General features: G+C 46.9%; 1 long non-coding RNA gene across 1 annotated transcript in view; it reads right to left on the bottom strand.

Annotated features, from left to right (window-relative positions):
- Window positions 1–8,550: 8,550 nt before the first annotated feature.
- The window catches only part of LOC124651440, an 8,081-nt gene continuing 1,536 nt past the window's right edge, over window positions 8,551–15,095 (bottom strand). Inside the window, exons 2-3 of the long non-coding RNA XR_006987406.1 lie at window positions 8,692–8,887; window positions 8,551–8,595 (exon numbers count right to left, since the gene is read on the bottom strand). This is a non-coding gene — a long non-coding RNA (uncharacterized LOC124651440). The remainder of the gene's footprint in view (window positions 8,596–8,691; window positions 8,888–15,095) is intronic.

Genomic DNA, 15,095 nt, shown 5'->3' with positions numbered 1-15,095 from the left:
AGCAGCGCGGCAGCGTCCGCGCGCGGCAAAACGACGGTTTTTTGCCGCGCGGGGGTTTTAGCGCGTCTGTTGGAGATGCTCTAAGGAGTTCATCCTCCACGTCCGACTCACCGAGAAGGCGAGTCATGTGCGACAACATGGAGGCGAGTCATCAGCGGCAACACGGAGGCAAGTCACAGATGAGTTGCGACACCAGTGGTGAACATGAAGGCGAGTCGCCGGCTGGCTGCGTTACATGTAGCGAACATGCGACAGTGAGCAAATGCCGTGATGTCACACTTGTTCTGAAGGCGTAGGAGCTGTGTTTCCCACCGAAGCCGACGACGACGGAAATCAGCGTGATAAGATGTAATTGGTGGCCATCTGCGTGTTGTACTGACGAGATTGAAGATAATGGTCTTTAGGAGAGAAAAAATAACAAGATTAGGAAGGTGATTGTTATAACTAATCTTATTATTAACGCTAAATTTAGGTCATTATTTAACAATGAAAGCTCCGATAGAACAAATGAATCAGTTGGAGCACCGATTACTGGACAAAGTGGGATGATATGCCGGCATCGAAATCCCTAGGTAGTAACATCATACACCCCAAGATATTTTGGTGACATGACATCACAATAAATAAAGAAAGAGTGTGTGGTGACAACTAGCTATATTACCATAACATCACACACCCAAAACAAAATGAGTTTATAACATAATAAATGAAACCACATATAAGTTACCATTCACTACGAAGGCAGTAACATAAACTAGTAACATATGCATGTTGCTAGTATAATTTACTCCCCGACCTCCGCCGGTCCGCCCAAACCCTAGATCGCCGGCGTATTGGGGGCCGGCGCGGGGATGCTCGCCGGCGGCAATAGGGCTAGCGCGGGTGGCAGTCACCTCGCCGGCCTGCCCCTGCCATGCACCCAACGGACTTTGCCCGTTCCCTGTCTAGTTCACTTTCTCTGTATGCATATTGGAAATCAAATCAGGTGATGCTATCGATCAGTAGCAAAGACAGTACCGGACTTGCCGTTTCTTCAGATGAGCTGGCACCAAAAACTACAAGATGTTGTCCTTTCTTCAGAGAAACTGCAGATATTTTTGTTTCTTCAGAGAGTTTTCATGTGCACGTAAGTTTCTTGTACTGTGTTCTATTATTACTTAAGACTCAGGAAGGCGTCATGTTCTACAAGTGCTAACAGGAGTATTTTCTGCAGGATGACACCAGATCAAATTTGCCAAGGAGCCTCTGCTAATTTGATCTTCAGACCTCATTCCTATTATGACACCAAATCAAATATTTAATATATACATACTAGTTTTCATACATGAACACAACTTTATATATCCAAACTCAACAAAACATCAAATTTCGTGGTTTGTACATCCAAACATGAATTGGAATTGGGTACACACTTTGATTCTAAAAACAAATTCCAATCGTGTCCAAGCAACAGAATTTGAATTGGAGCCAATTCATTTCCATCTTAGATTTGAAATTTCCAGTTTAATTCAATTCTAGATCCAATTCACTGCATCCAAACGCAGCTAGTTAATTCAAGATTTATCTGCTCCAACTGTCAGCGGTAGGGTTGTAATGGTTTCTCGTTTCACCTTCGGGCAGATCGAAGTAGATGTCGTGTGGCTCATAACCGTGCCCTCTGTTTTCCATTAGATGGGGACAACCCTGCAGAGGGTGAGAGATATCCAAGGCTACTCGGTGGAGGGTGCACGAACATCTTATTAACTAGATGATACCCCACGCCGTTGCAGCGGGATACACAAATGCCATAAACTAAATTGTTGAAAAATAGACTCAAAATAAAAGAAGAAAATTAATGGACCACATAGAATTAAAGTAATATTTTGAGGTAACATAGAATTGAAAATCCACCAATTTATGCACCAATTGACAATGCCCTATTTACACAAATAACCAGATGTACCTTGTAGTCACGCATAACCCATCAGAAGTTCCAAGTAATGGTGACACACGAAAATAATGTGAAATATGTGGCATGGCCATTGCTGGAGCAAATATATTTCACAAACTGTATCATAGTTTTTAGTGTGCATGAGAAGCATCTGTTATCACCAGATTTTGGCTGAATCAGGAGATGGGCCGCGATCAAGATGGGCTTGGAAGATTACACGTGGAAGATCTCTGAAGCGGCCTTGCACGGAGAATTTGGGCTAGATTGCCCGTGTATCTTTAATTATAGTAGATTGTATCTAGATTAAAAGTTAGAGTTTGTCTCGTACACGGTGGGGATTATTCTCACGTTAGAAAGTCCGCTGGACTATAAATATGTATCTAGGGTTTATGGAATAAACAACAACCAACGTTCAACACAAACAAATCTCGGCGCATCGCCAACTCCTTCGTCTCGAGGGTTTCTCCGGTAAGCACCATGCTGCCTAGATCGCATCTTGCGATCTAGGCAGCACAAGCCTGCCCACGTTGTTCATGCGTTGCTCGTGCTGAAGCCTTTTTGATGGCGAGCAACGTAGTTATCTTAGATGTGTTAGGGTTAGCATTGTTCTTCGAATTACATGCTTTCGTTATGCAACCCTTGCACATCTAGCCGCCCTTACACCTATCTTAGGTGTAGGGGCGGCACCCCGCTTGATCATAGTTTAGTAGATCTGATCCGTTACGGTTGCTCCTTGTTCACCAAGGATTAGTTTAACATCCGCAATAGTTAGGCCTTACAAAGGGTTGGAGGATCCAGCGGCGTGTAGGGTGACGTTTGCTAGCCCTAGAAAGGATGTTCCGGGGATCAACCTCGTGTTGGTTTTTAGGCCCTGTCTAGGATCGGCTTACGGTCACCGTGCGCGAGCGCGAGGCCCAATCGTGAGTAGGATGATCCGATTATACGGTGAAAACCCTAAATCGTCGTAGATCTAATTAGCTTTATCTTGATCAAGCAGGACCACCATATATTCGGACACCTCGTTCGAATCATGGGTGGATCGGCTCTTTGAGCCGATTCACGGGATAACCCGAGAGCCGATCGAGGCTCGTATTTAATGTTTACGTGTATGCCATGCAGGAAACTAAGCGAGGCATCATCCAACACCTTCCCGACCAGGTATAGGTCAGGTGGTACGCCCTTGCGATAGCATCGGACGTGTGACCGGGAGGCTTTGCGGGCCGTCGCTCCGAGGGACCGGGGCCAGCCGCAGCCCTAGTTGTTCCCGGCTCTACCGTGTTGCCCGTCTCCGCCCGCCGGGGGTTTCTGACGTCAACACATTCTGGCACGCCCGGTGGGACAACCTTCGACATCCGCCACATCGCCATCTACATCCGAGATGGCGGAAAGCACTCCGGTCAAGTATGAGGATCTGCCTGATGAGCTCAAGAAGAAACATGACGAGATCAAGGCGACCCTCGAAGCCGAACTCATCGGCTCCTTTGAGAAGACCCGTTCGCACGGTATCAAGCTCAATGAAAACACACGTCCGTTGCCTGGCGACAACGTGGTGGATCTCAGCCACTCCATATGCGAGCCAGAGTTCCCCTTTGGTGTCAACATGGCAGGGCTTGCAAGCCGCCATGGCAAAGATGAAGCAGAAAGCAGCCACTCCCGTGGCAAGGATAAAGAGGAGGCCGATCCGCGCGACCGGCCCCAAGATAATGACAGACGGTACCTGACAGAGGAGGAAGTGAGAAGCGTGCGATATCAACGTCCACTCTCCGAACATCTCCTCAACAAATATGGGCAGCAGTACGACCGACGTCGGCGCTATGACGTAGATGATGAGAGGAATTGTCGGTCTGATGCAGAGGACAGGAGGTATCGTCAGCATGATAGAAACAACAACGGGTACAATCGTCACGCTCGAGAGAGGCCAAGGGGGCAGGATGACATGGATAGGCACTGGGACTGTCCTTTCTTCAAACATTGCTGGGACTCAGGAATGAGCCGATTGCCAACAATCGAGAACTGCCCAGAATGCAAACAAAGGAAGAAGGGTGCAGCTAACCTGTCCGTGTTCAAGCGTCTAGGGCCTCTCCCGCCTTGGAACAAGCATGCTGAGTCCGCTCAGGTGGAAGATCTCGAGGAACTAGAGGACGATGATGAAGAAGACAAATATCATCGGCCCAGGTGGTGCCCTGATGGGCTCAGCCGTTCCCAAAAGCGAAGGGTTCAGCGTCCGCGTGGGTTGGAAGAAGCCGAAAGATTGTACCCGCACACGCCGAGGAAGGCACTCGCTCGATCCGGCCGCCAAAATTCAGCGAACCCTGGACGAAGAAGGTCGGCCACAAAGAAAAGAGTGGCGCCCCAAGCAGGGGAAAGCCGATGATGATACATCGGCTGGTACAAACATGGTCTTCATTCTTCCAACGGAGTTTAGCGCTCCAAGATTATATGAAGCACCTGTGGCGCAATTGGACTGCGGCCCACGGCCGGTCATCTTTGAGAAGCCGAAAGAAAGAAGTTACAGGCATCTGAAGGCCCTGTACTTGTGAGGTTACATTAATGGGCAGCCTGTCAGCAAGATGTTGGTAGACACCGGGGCGGCAGTTAACATCATGCCATACTCCATGCTACGTCGGTTGGGACGCTCCAGCTCGGATCTGATCAAGACCAATGTAACACTGAGCGATTTCAACGGCCAAAGCATCTGACGCACAAGGTGTTCTGAATGTGGATCTGACCGTAGGAAGGAAAACTGTCCCTACGACGTTCTTTATTGTCGACAGCAAGAGTACCTACGTTGTCCTACTAGGGAGAGATTGGATCCACGCCAACTGTTGCATTCCATCCACGATGCACCAATGCCTAATACAGTGGGATGGAGATGAAGTAGAAGTCGTCCACGCAGATGATTCGGTCGAGGTTTCAACAGCTGGCATGGACGTTTGGGAGACATCAGGCCAAGAGCCGCTCTCAGGCATCAATTTGGACGACTGCGAGCGCATCGACGTGACAAAGAACGGGGTTAGGCTAGTTTTATCCACCGGCCTAACCGTGTAACAAAGCAAACGTCGATGGACGAACGTGGCAAGGCTGATCCTTGTGGTCGGCCCCAAAAAAATTTATGGAGGAACATCACAAAACCTTCATCGAGCAAGCAGCGTGGAGGCCGACTCCAGCAATCGGCCAAAATTATCCTCACCATCCATTTTGCCTGGGTTCAACGTTTGATCCAACATGGATTACCTAAAGAGCCGATACCATCAAGTCTTTCGACGTAGATCGGCTGGGGGGCACCTAGGTGAATAAAACACGAGGATATGAAGTAGGAATGTCTTGCAAGTGCCCGGCAGCCCAAGATCATTCTTTGATGATGGGTATTGAGGTATGGGGGCCGATACGTAAATCGGCCGTAAAAAAAAAAAAAAACTTAAGCACAGCCGATGTGCAGACATCGACTTAAGGATCAATGGAGCAGGAAGTGGATCTTCCCTTCAAGGACCCCTGATTCCCATTGGCCAGTCTTCAAGTTCAGCGGTGCTAGCAGCAAAAAACGTGACATCTCCTAGAACCAGGACTGCAGGATTGAGGATCGTAACCCTGACTAACGACAAGGGCAGCATAAACGTGCAAGTCAGGGTAGGGATGAGCCTAACGAAGGGAGCATATCTCTTCTAAGACCAGGAGAACAGCCGATGACGAAGCAATCGGCTGTAATGTTTTGACCAATGTGGTGACTTGGTAACTGTCACTTCCAGGGGTTGTTACGTCCAGGGTTTGGAGGGCATCAGAAATGCAAGGACATCCTCACCGGAAGTTGCTTCAGCCTGCCAAGGATGATGAGCCGATCTGGTCAGCAAGGCAAGATGTGAGCTGGAGAAGCTCGGGGGGCAGCTCGCCTCGAAAATTTCTTCACTCGAAGAACCGATTTTGTTGAAATCGGCTCATTCTGCATTACGAGTTGGAAACCGGGATGGCCGATTTGGTCGGCTCACTGCTATTCTCGCCCCGACTGAGGCTCGGGGGGCAGCTTGCCACGAAAGGTCCTTTGCTATAAGGAGCCGATTTTGCTGAAATCGGTTGGCTCTGCATCTCAATTTGATTTTGAAAGGTAGTTGCTGTAAGAAAACAGAGCAGGATTATAAAACATATTACGAGGGAATTTGTGGACAAGTGATGCCCGTTCTGCAGAAGAGGCAGCTTCGACGTTTGAATTGATCCAGCAACAGTCCTAGGGCTCTCCTGAAGGCAAATAGGATCTGGAAGAGAAGGATGCGGCAGAAGAATGTCTGAAATTTAAAGTTAATGAGGAGGCTGGACATTATTTCAGGAGTTTCGCCGCTAAGTTTAACATGCCATCCTGTGGGATCTGCATTTACAAGACCTAGGGTTTGCGCGATTATGGCTTGGCCTTGTCTGACCGGGAGTTTGGGTCCGGATGGATCTATCTCGAAATTTATCGTGAGAGACCGATGCGCTGCCATCGGCTCATTGGGCATTGACCAAATGGACAATCGGCTAAATTATCATAAAGGAAATCGGCAAAATCAAATTGGGGAATTTCTTCATTGATAAACCAGATTTCTTACATAGAAGAGCTGATTGCTCTCAAAAGGGAGTACTAAGGGGATACATTGCCCCGTCTACTACTGCTGATCCTATGCTAAGGGTCCTATCTACGGGCCGTCGCTGCCCTCGTCATCACCCTCGCCGCTGCTGTCGGCGCTGCTCCCGGCGGGCTCGCCGTCGCTGCTGTAGCGGCCACCGGCGGGACCTTCGTTGTCCTCATCCTCCTCCTCGTCGTCGTCGTCGCTGTCGTAATCACTGAGATTCCCTGGCCAGGGGCAGTGGCGCTTGGCCGGCGGCTCGTCGGAGGGGCTGTCGTCGTCGTCCTCCTCCTCCTCCTCTTCCTCCTCCTTCACCTCCTCGGAGGAGGTGAAGTCATCCCAGGAGAAGCGATCGTCATCGCTCTCCTCCTCCGATTCCCCGTCGGCAAGGAAGCGGAGGTCGCTCTCCCCGTCCGTCGAGGACTTGTCGTCCTCGGACCGGATGGAGAAGTCATGGTCCGGCTCCTCCCCGGCCTCTATGGCGCGGCGGGTGTTGGCCGCATGGACCTCTTGTGGGTTCGGTTCTGGCGTCGGCTCGTGGGAGGAAGAGGACTCGAGGGAAAGTCCCGACGAGGCGGAGGAAGAAGAAGACATGGTGCGCAGAAGGGCTTTTGGAGTGCTAATGCGGAAAGGATGAGGAGAAGAACTGTTCGGTACGGTTGGATAAAAGAAGTGGGGATTTAATGTCCGAACGGTTTTCGAGGAAGTGGTGCCAAAAACTCGTCAAATCGTGCGGAGAAGTTGGGAAGGCAAGTTGTCATGATGGAAATATCGCGACGGTTCTGCTCTGCCACGATATGACCCCTCGGAGGAAAAACAGAGTGGTTTTGAAATTATCATTACCAAAACCAGGGGGCATGTGTTATCACCAGATTTTGGCTGGATCAGGAGATGGGCCGCGATCAAGATGGGCTTGGAAGATTACACGTGGAAGATCTCTGAAGCGGCCTTGCACGGAGAATTTGGGCTAGATTGCCCGTGTATCTTTAATTATAGTAGATTGTATCTAGATTAAAAGTTAGAGTTTGTCTCGTACACGGTGGGGATTATTCCCACGTTAGAAAGTCCGCTGGACTATAAATATGTATCTAGGGTTTATGGAATAAACAACAACCAACGTTCAACACAAACAAATCTCGGCGCATCGCCAACTCCTTCGTCTCGAGGGTTTCTCCGGTAGCACCATGCTGCCTAGATCGCATCTTGCGATCTAGGCAGCACAAGCCTGCCCACGTTGTTCATGCGTTGCTCGTGCTCGAAGCCTTTTTGATGGCGAGCAACGTAGTTATCTTAGATGTGTTAGGGTTAGCATTGTTCTTCGAATTACATGCTTTCGTTATGCAACCCTTGCACATCTAGCCGCCCTTACACCTATCTTAGGTGTAGGGGCGACACCCCGCTTGATCATAGTTTAGTAGATCTGATCCGTTACGGTTGCTCCTTGTTCATCAAGGATTAGTTTAACATCCGCAATAGTTAGGCCTTACAAAGGGTTGGAGGATCCAGCGGCGTGTAGGGTGACGTTTGCTAGCCCTAGAAAGGATGTTCCGGGGATCAACCTCGTGTTGGTTTTTAGGCCCCGTCTAGGATCGGCTTACGGTCACCGTGCGCGAGCGCGAGGCCCAATCGTGAGTAGGATGATCCGATTATGCGGTGAAAACCCTAAATCGTCGTAGATCTAATTAGCTTTATCTTGATCAAGCAGGACCACCATATATTCGGACACCTCGTTCGAATCATGGGTGGATCGGCTCTTTGAGCCGATTCACAGGATAACCTGAGAGCCGATCGAGGCTCGTATTTAATGTTTACGTGTATGCCATGCAGAAACTAAGCGAGGCATCATCCAACACCTTCCCCGACCAGGTATAGGTCAGGTGGCACGCCCTTGCGATAGCATCGGACGTGTGACCAGGAGGCTTTGCGGGCCGTCGCTCTGAGGGACTGGGGCCAGCCGCAGCCCTAGTTGTTCCCGGCTCTACTGTGTTGCCCGTCTCTGCCCGCCAGGGGGTTTCTGACGTCAACAGCATCAGATAAACCTGATATTCTCCAATATAATCTGAATAAAAGCTAGACAGGAAAATCATGTCAACATTTTCAGAACTATATTAAAGCTAAACTGAATAATCAATATGTCCTTCAAAAGATACAATCTATAGCAAGTACCAGCTGCGCAGAATTGGGCAAGAATGCAGATATGAAGAGCCTCGTTGTTCACTGGTAGGCCAGCTGATGAATTGAGTGAACAAAGTAACAAATAATTTAGGGCAACACGGACCAGTGGTGCAAAATGATCACAAATCAATGGACACGATCACACGTCGGAAAACACTTTTCTTTTAGTTGATCTTGTGACTGTAACCTGCAAGAAGGAAAAGAAGAGAATTATTTAATTAGAGCATGATCTTTACAGTTTTCATCATTTAACCATCCTATTGCACTACAGGAACGGACGTGTACGCCGACGGCCGGCCGCCCTCGGCGTAGCCACGCCTGGCCCTCGGCGTAGGCTACGCCGACGGCAGCCCTCGGCGTATCGCCTCGGCGTCCAGGTCCCTCGGCACATGACACCGTGCCGTCGGCGTACGCCGCCTATGCCGACGGTGCTCGTTCGCCCTCGGCGTCGCGGCCTTCGGCGTCTCGTGGCAGGGCGCCGTCGCCGTTAACGGACGCCAGCAAACGCCGACGGCACTGCCCTCGGCATAGGGCAGGTGGCCTGCGCGTGTAGAGGCGACGTGGCCGTCTGTGGTGCTGCCAGCCCAGCCTCTACGCCGACGGTATGCCCCTCGGCATATGCATGATCGTTTGACGCCAGGCTGGGACACGTGGCGCGCGGACAGCACACGGTCTACGCCGAGGGCAACCCCCTCGGCATAGACCTGACCATATGGTCTATGCCAGGGTCTATGCCGATGGCATTGCCCTCGGCGTAGGCCTGCATTTTTTTTTTGCTGTTTCAGCCAAAATCCTGTTCCAATTCAATTGCAATGCAGTTCAGCAGGTCCAATTCATCCAAATTCATCCAAAATCGACCAAATTCGCCATAATTCACCAAAATAGCATATAATTCACATAGTAGCATACATGGTGCACATAGTAGCATACAAGAGGAGAGCGGAGAGTGCCATGTCATCCAAATACATAGTAGTAGCAAGCAAACCCTAGTTCTAAGCCGACTAGCGGAGGAAGGACCCGGCGGGGTGTGTCCGCCCACATCGTTGGCGAAACGAGCAACCCGGGGTTGCGCTCCGCAGAAGCTCCGAAGAACCACCTCGGAGAAGGACCGGTGGTATGCCTAGGAGAAGTCGACGGAGAGGCACCGGGAGTAGTCCCAGGAGTAGTCGACGGAGAGGCACCAGCAGAACGCCCAGGAGACCGACCACCTTCATGAACCGGTGTGACCTCGCGCCCACCCGGCGATGCCTGGTTCCCGGACCATCCCGTTCCCTACATGTTCCCTACATGTTAGCAACTTGCGAGGAAAAGAAAAGTGGTAACTACCGGTTTGGCAAAGAACTTACCTCCGGTGTGGATCCGTAGTAAGTGATACGTCTCCAACGTATCGATAATTTCTTGTGTTCCATGCCACATTATTGATGTTATCTACATGTTATATGCACACTTTATGTCATATTCGTGCATTTTCTGGAACTAACCTATTAACAAGATGCCGAAGTGCCAGTTTCTGTTTTCTGCTGTTTTTGGTTTCATAAATCCTAGTAACGAAATATTCTCGGAATCGGACGAAATCAACGCCCGGGTTCCTATTTTACCCGGAAGCATCAAGAACACACGAGAACCGCCGAGAGAAGGGGGCAGGGCCACCACACCACACCCGGCGCGGCCAAGAGGGGGCGCCCCCTAGGGTGTGGGCCCCCGAAGCCCTCCCTGCGCCGCCTCTCCGCCTATATAAAGCCCCCGACCTAAAAACCTCGGGGCGTTCGACGAAAACCACGTAAACCTTCCGGAGCCGCCGCCATCGCGAAGCCAAGATCCGGGGGACAGGAGTCTCCGTTCCGGCACCCCGCCGGAGCGGGGAAGTGCCCCCGGAAGGCTTCTCCATCGACACCGCTGCCATCTCCACCGCCATCTTCATCACCGCTGCTGCTCCCATGAGGAGGGAGTAGTTCTCCATCGAGGCTCGGGGCTGTACCGGTAGCTATGTGGTTCATCTCTCTCCTATGTGCTTCAATACAATAATCTCATGAGCTGCCTTACATGATTGAGATTCATATGATGATGCTTGTAATCTAGATGTCATTATGCTAGTCAAGTGAGTTTTACTTATGTGATCTCCGGAGACTCCTTGTCCCACGTGTGTAAAGGTGACAAGTGTGTGCACCGTGTGGGTCTCTTAGGCTATATTTCACAGAATACTTATTCACTGTTGAATGGCATAGTGAGGTGCTTATTTATATCTCTTTATGATTGCAATGTGCTTGTATCACAATTTATCTATGTGCTACTCTAGTGATGTGTTATTAAAGTAGTTTTATTCCTCCTGCACATGTGCAAAGGTGACAGTGTGTGCACCGTGTTAGTACTTGGTTTATGCTATGATCATGATCTCTTGTAGATTGCGAAGTTAACTATTGCTATGATAATATTGATGTGATCTATTCCTCCTACATATGCATGAAGGTGACGAGTGTGCATGCTATGCTAGTACTTGGTTTAGTCTTTCGATCTATCTTACACTAAAGGTTACTAAAATATGAGCATTATTGTGGAGCTTGTTAACTCCGGCATTGAGGGTTCGTGTAATCCTACGCAATGTGTTCATCATCCAACAAGAGTGTAGAGTATGCATTTATCTGTTCTTTATGTGATCAATGTTGAGAGTGTCCACTAGTGAAAGTCTAATCCCTAGGCCTTGTTCCTAAATATCGCTATCGCTGCTTGTTTACTCGTTTTATCGCGTTACTACCGCTGCGTTACTACTCGCTTGTTTACTCGTCCTGGGCAAAGCACTCGTTCCGGTGCCGTTGCTACTACTTATTCATACCACCTCGTATTTCACTATCTCTTCGCCGAACTAGTGCACCTATTAGGTGTGTTGGGGACACAAGAGACTTCTTGCTTTGTGGTTGCAGGGTTGCATGAGAGGGATATCTTTGACCTCTTCCTCCCCGAGTTCGATAAACCTTGGGTATCCACTTAAGGGAAACTTGTCGCTGTTCTACAAACCTCTCGCTCTTGGAGGCCCAACACTCGTCTACAAGAATAGAAGCTCCCGTAGACATCAAGCACTTTTCTCGGCGCCGTTGCCGGGGAGGAAAGGTAAAAGGCACTCATACTACGGTCTCGGGTAAAGTATTTTTCTCGGCGCCGTCGTGTGTGTGCTCGAAGCTATTTCCTTTAGATCCTGCAATTGCATCTTGTTGTTTCTTGTTTACACTAGTTTGGCATAATGTACAAGAGTGAGCTTCTTATTCTATTTCCTGATTTAAAACATGGATTGTTTGATGCGAAAATTAAAAAACCTATGAAATCTTATTTGCATGCTGGTAGTAATATTAGTATGAACGCTTTGAACACCATTGTTGATAATGATATAGAAAGTTCTAAGCTTGGGGAAGCTGGTTTTCATGATATTTTTAGTCCCCCAAGCATTGAGGAGAAAATTTTCCGTGATGATACTTTGCCTCCTATTTATGATGATAATGATAGTAGTCTTTTGGTACCACCTGTTATGGAGGATAAATTTGATTATGATTACAATATGCCTCCTAAACTTGATGAGAATAATAATGATAGCTACTTTGTTGAATTTGCTCCCACTACAACTAATAAATTTGATTATGCTTATGTGGAGAGTAATAATTTTATGCATGAGACTCATGATAAGAATGCTTTATGTGATAGTTATATTGTTGAGTTTGCTCATGATGCTACTGAAAGTTATTATGAGAGAGGAAAATATGGTTGTAGAAATTTTCATGTTACTAAAATGCCTCTCTATGTGCTGAAATTTTTGAAGCTACACTTGTTTTATCTTCCTATGCTTGTTACTTTGCTCTTCATGAACTTGTTTATTTACAAGATTCCTATGCATAGGAAGCATGTTAGACTTAAGTGTGTTTTGAATTTGCCTCTTGAAGCTCTCTTTTGCTTCAAATACTATCTCTTGCAAATGCATCATTAAAACTCGCCGAGCCCATCTTAATGGCTATAAAGAAAGAACTTCTTGGGAGATAACCCATGTGTTTATTTTGCTACAGTACTTTGTTTTATATTTGTGTCTTGGAAGTTGTTTACTACTGTAGCAACCTCTCCTTATCATGTTTTTTGTGCCAAGTAAAGTCTCTATGGTAAAGTTGATGCTAGATTTGGATTGCTGCGCAGAAACAGCATTGTTGTCTGTCACGAATCTGGGTCTAATTCTCTGTAGGTAACTCAGAAAATTATGCCAATTTACGTGAGTGATCCTCAGATATGTACGCAACTTTCATTAGTTTTGAGTTTTTCCATTTGAGCAAGTCTGGTGCCATTTTAAAATTCGTCTTTACTGGACTGTTCGTTTTTGACAGATTCTGCCTTTTATTTCGCATTGCTTCTTTCGCTGTGTTGGGTGGATTTCTTTGTTCCATTACCTTCCAGTAGCTTTGAGCAATGTCCAGAAGTGTTAAGAATGATTGTGTCACCTCTGAACATGTGAGTTTTTGATTATGCACTAACCCTCTAATGAGTTTTCTTAAAGTTTGGTGTGGAGGAAGTTTTCAAGGGTCAAGAGAGGAGGATGATATACTATGATCAAGAAGAGTGAAAACTCTAAGCTTGGGGATTCCCCGGTGGTTCATCCCTGCATATTCTAAGAAGACTCAAGCGTCTAAGCTTGGGGATGCCCAAGGCATCCCCTTCTTCATCGACAAATTATCAGGTTCCTTCTCTTGAAACTATATTTTTATTCGACCACATCTTATGTACTTTACTTGGAGCGTCTGTGTGCTTTTGTTTTTGTTTTTGTTTTTGTTGGAATAAATGCTTGTGTGGGAGAGAGACACGCTCCGCTGGTTCATATGAACACATGTGTTCTTCGCTTTATCTTTTAGTGTTCATGGCGAAGGTTAAAACTGCTTCGTTCATTTTTATATGGTTGGAATTGGAAAATGCCACATGTAGTAATTGGTATAATGTCTTGGGTAATGTGATACTTGGCAATTGTTGTGCTCATGTTTAAGCTCTTGCATCATATACTTTGCACCTATTAGTGAAGAATACATAGAGCATGCTAAAATTTGGTTTGCATAATTGGTCTCTCTAAAGTCTAGATAATTTCTAGTATTGAGTTTTGAACAACAAGGAAGACGGTGTAGAGTCTTATAATGTTTTCAATATGTCTTTTATGTGAGTTTTGCCGCACCAGTTCATCCTTGTGTTTGTTTCAAATAAGCCTTGCTAGCCTAAACCTTGTATCGAGAGGGAATACTTCTCATGCATCCAAATACTTGAGCCAACCACTATGCCATTTGTGTCCACCATACCTACCTACTACATGGTATTTCCCGCCATTCCAAAGTAAATTGCTTGAGTGCTACCTTTAAACAATTCAAAATTTATCACCTCTGATTTGTGTCAATGTTTTATAGCTCATGAGGAAGTATGTGGTGTTTATCTTTCAATCTTGTTGGGCAACTTTCACCAATGGACTAGTGGCTTCATCCGCTTATCCAATAATTTTGCAAAAAGAGTCGGCAATGGGATTCCTGAATCCCAAATTAATTAACAAAAATAGACACTCCTCCATGGTATGTGATTGTTGGACTAGGCACCCGAAGGATTCGGTTAGCCATGGCTTGTGTAAGCAAAGGTTGGGAGGAGTGTCATCATAATAAAACTAAAATAAAAGGCACTCCTTCATGGTATGAGATTGTTGGCAGTGCACCCGAGGATTCGGTTAGCCATGGTTTGTGAAAGAAAGGTTGGAAGGAGTGCCATCCAAAAATAAAATAAAATGGGAGCCGCTCTTTGAAGGTTTGTCTCGCAAGGGGGTTAGAGTACCCGCTACCATTCGTTGACAACAACATACACCTCTCAAAACTTTATTTTTATGCTCTCTATATGTTTTCAAAATCAAAGCTCTAGCACAAATATAGCAATCGATGCTTTCCTCTTTGAAGGACCATTCTTTTACTTTTATGTTGAGTCAGCTCACCTATCTCTCTCCACCTCAAGAAGCAAACACTTGTGTGAACTGTGCATTGATTCTTACATATTTGCATATTGCATTTGTTATATTGCTCTTTACATTGACAATTATCCATGAGATATACATGTTACAAGTTGAAAGCAACCGCTGAAACTTAATCTTCCTTTGTGTTGCTTCAATGCCTTTACTTTGAATTATTGCTTTATGAGTTAACTCTTATGCAAGACTTATTGATGCTTGTCTTGAAGTACTATTCATGAAAAGTCTTTGCTTTATGATTCACTTGTTTACTCATGTCATTACCATTGTTTTGATCGCTGCATTCATTACATATGTTTACAAATAGTATGATCAAGGTTATGATGGCATGTCACTCAAGAAATTATCTTTGTTATCGTTTTACCTGCTCGAGCGACGAACT

This window comes from Lolium rigidum, chromosome 5 (genome assembly GCF_022539505.1).
Source record: "Lolium rigidum isolate FL_2022 chromosome 5, APGP_CSIRO_Lrig_0.1, whole genome shotgun sequence".
Taxonomy (NCBI): domain Eukaryota; kingdom Viridiplantae; phylum Streptophyta; class Magnoliopsida; order Poales; family Poaceae; genus Lolium; species Lolium rigidum.
Note: the sequence above shows the minus strand (reverse complement) of the source record. Positions and strands in the feature narration are given on the sequence as shown.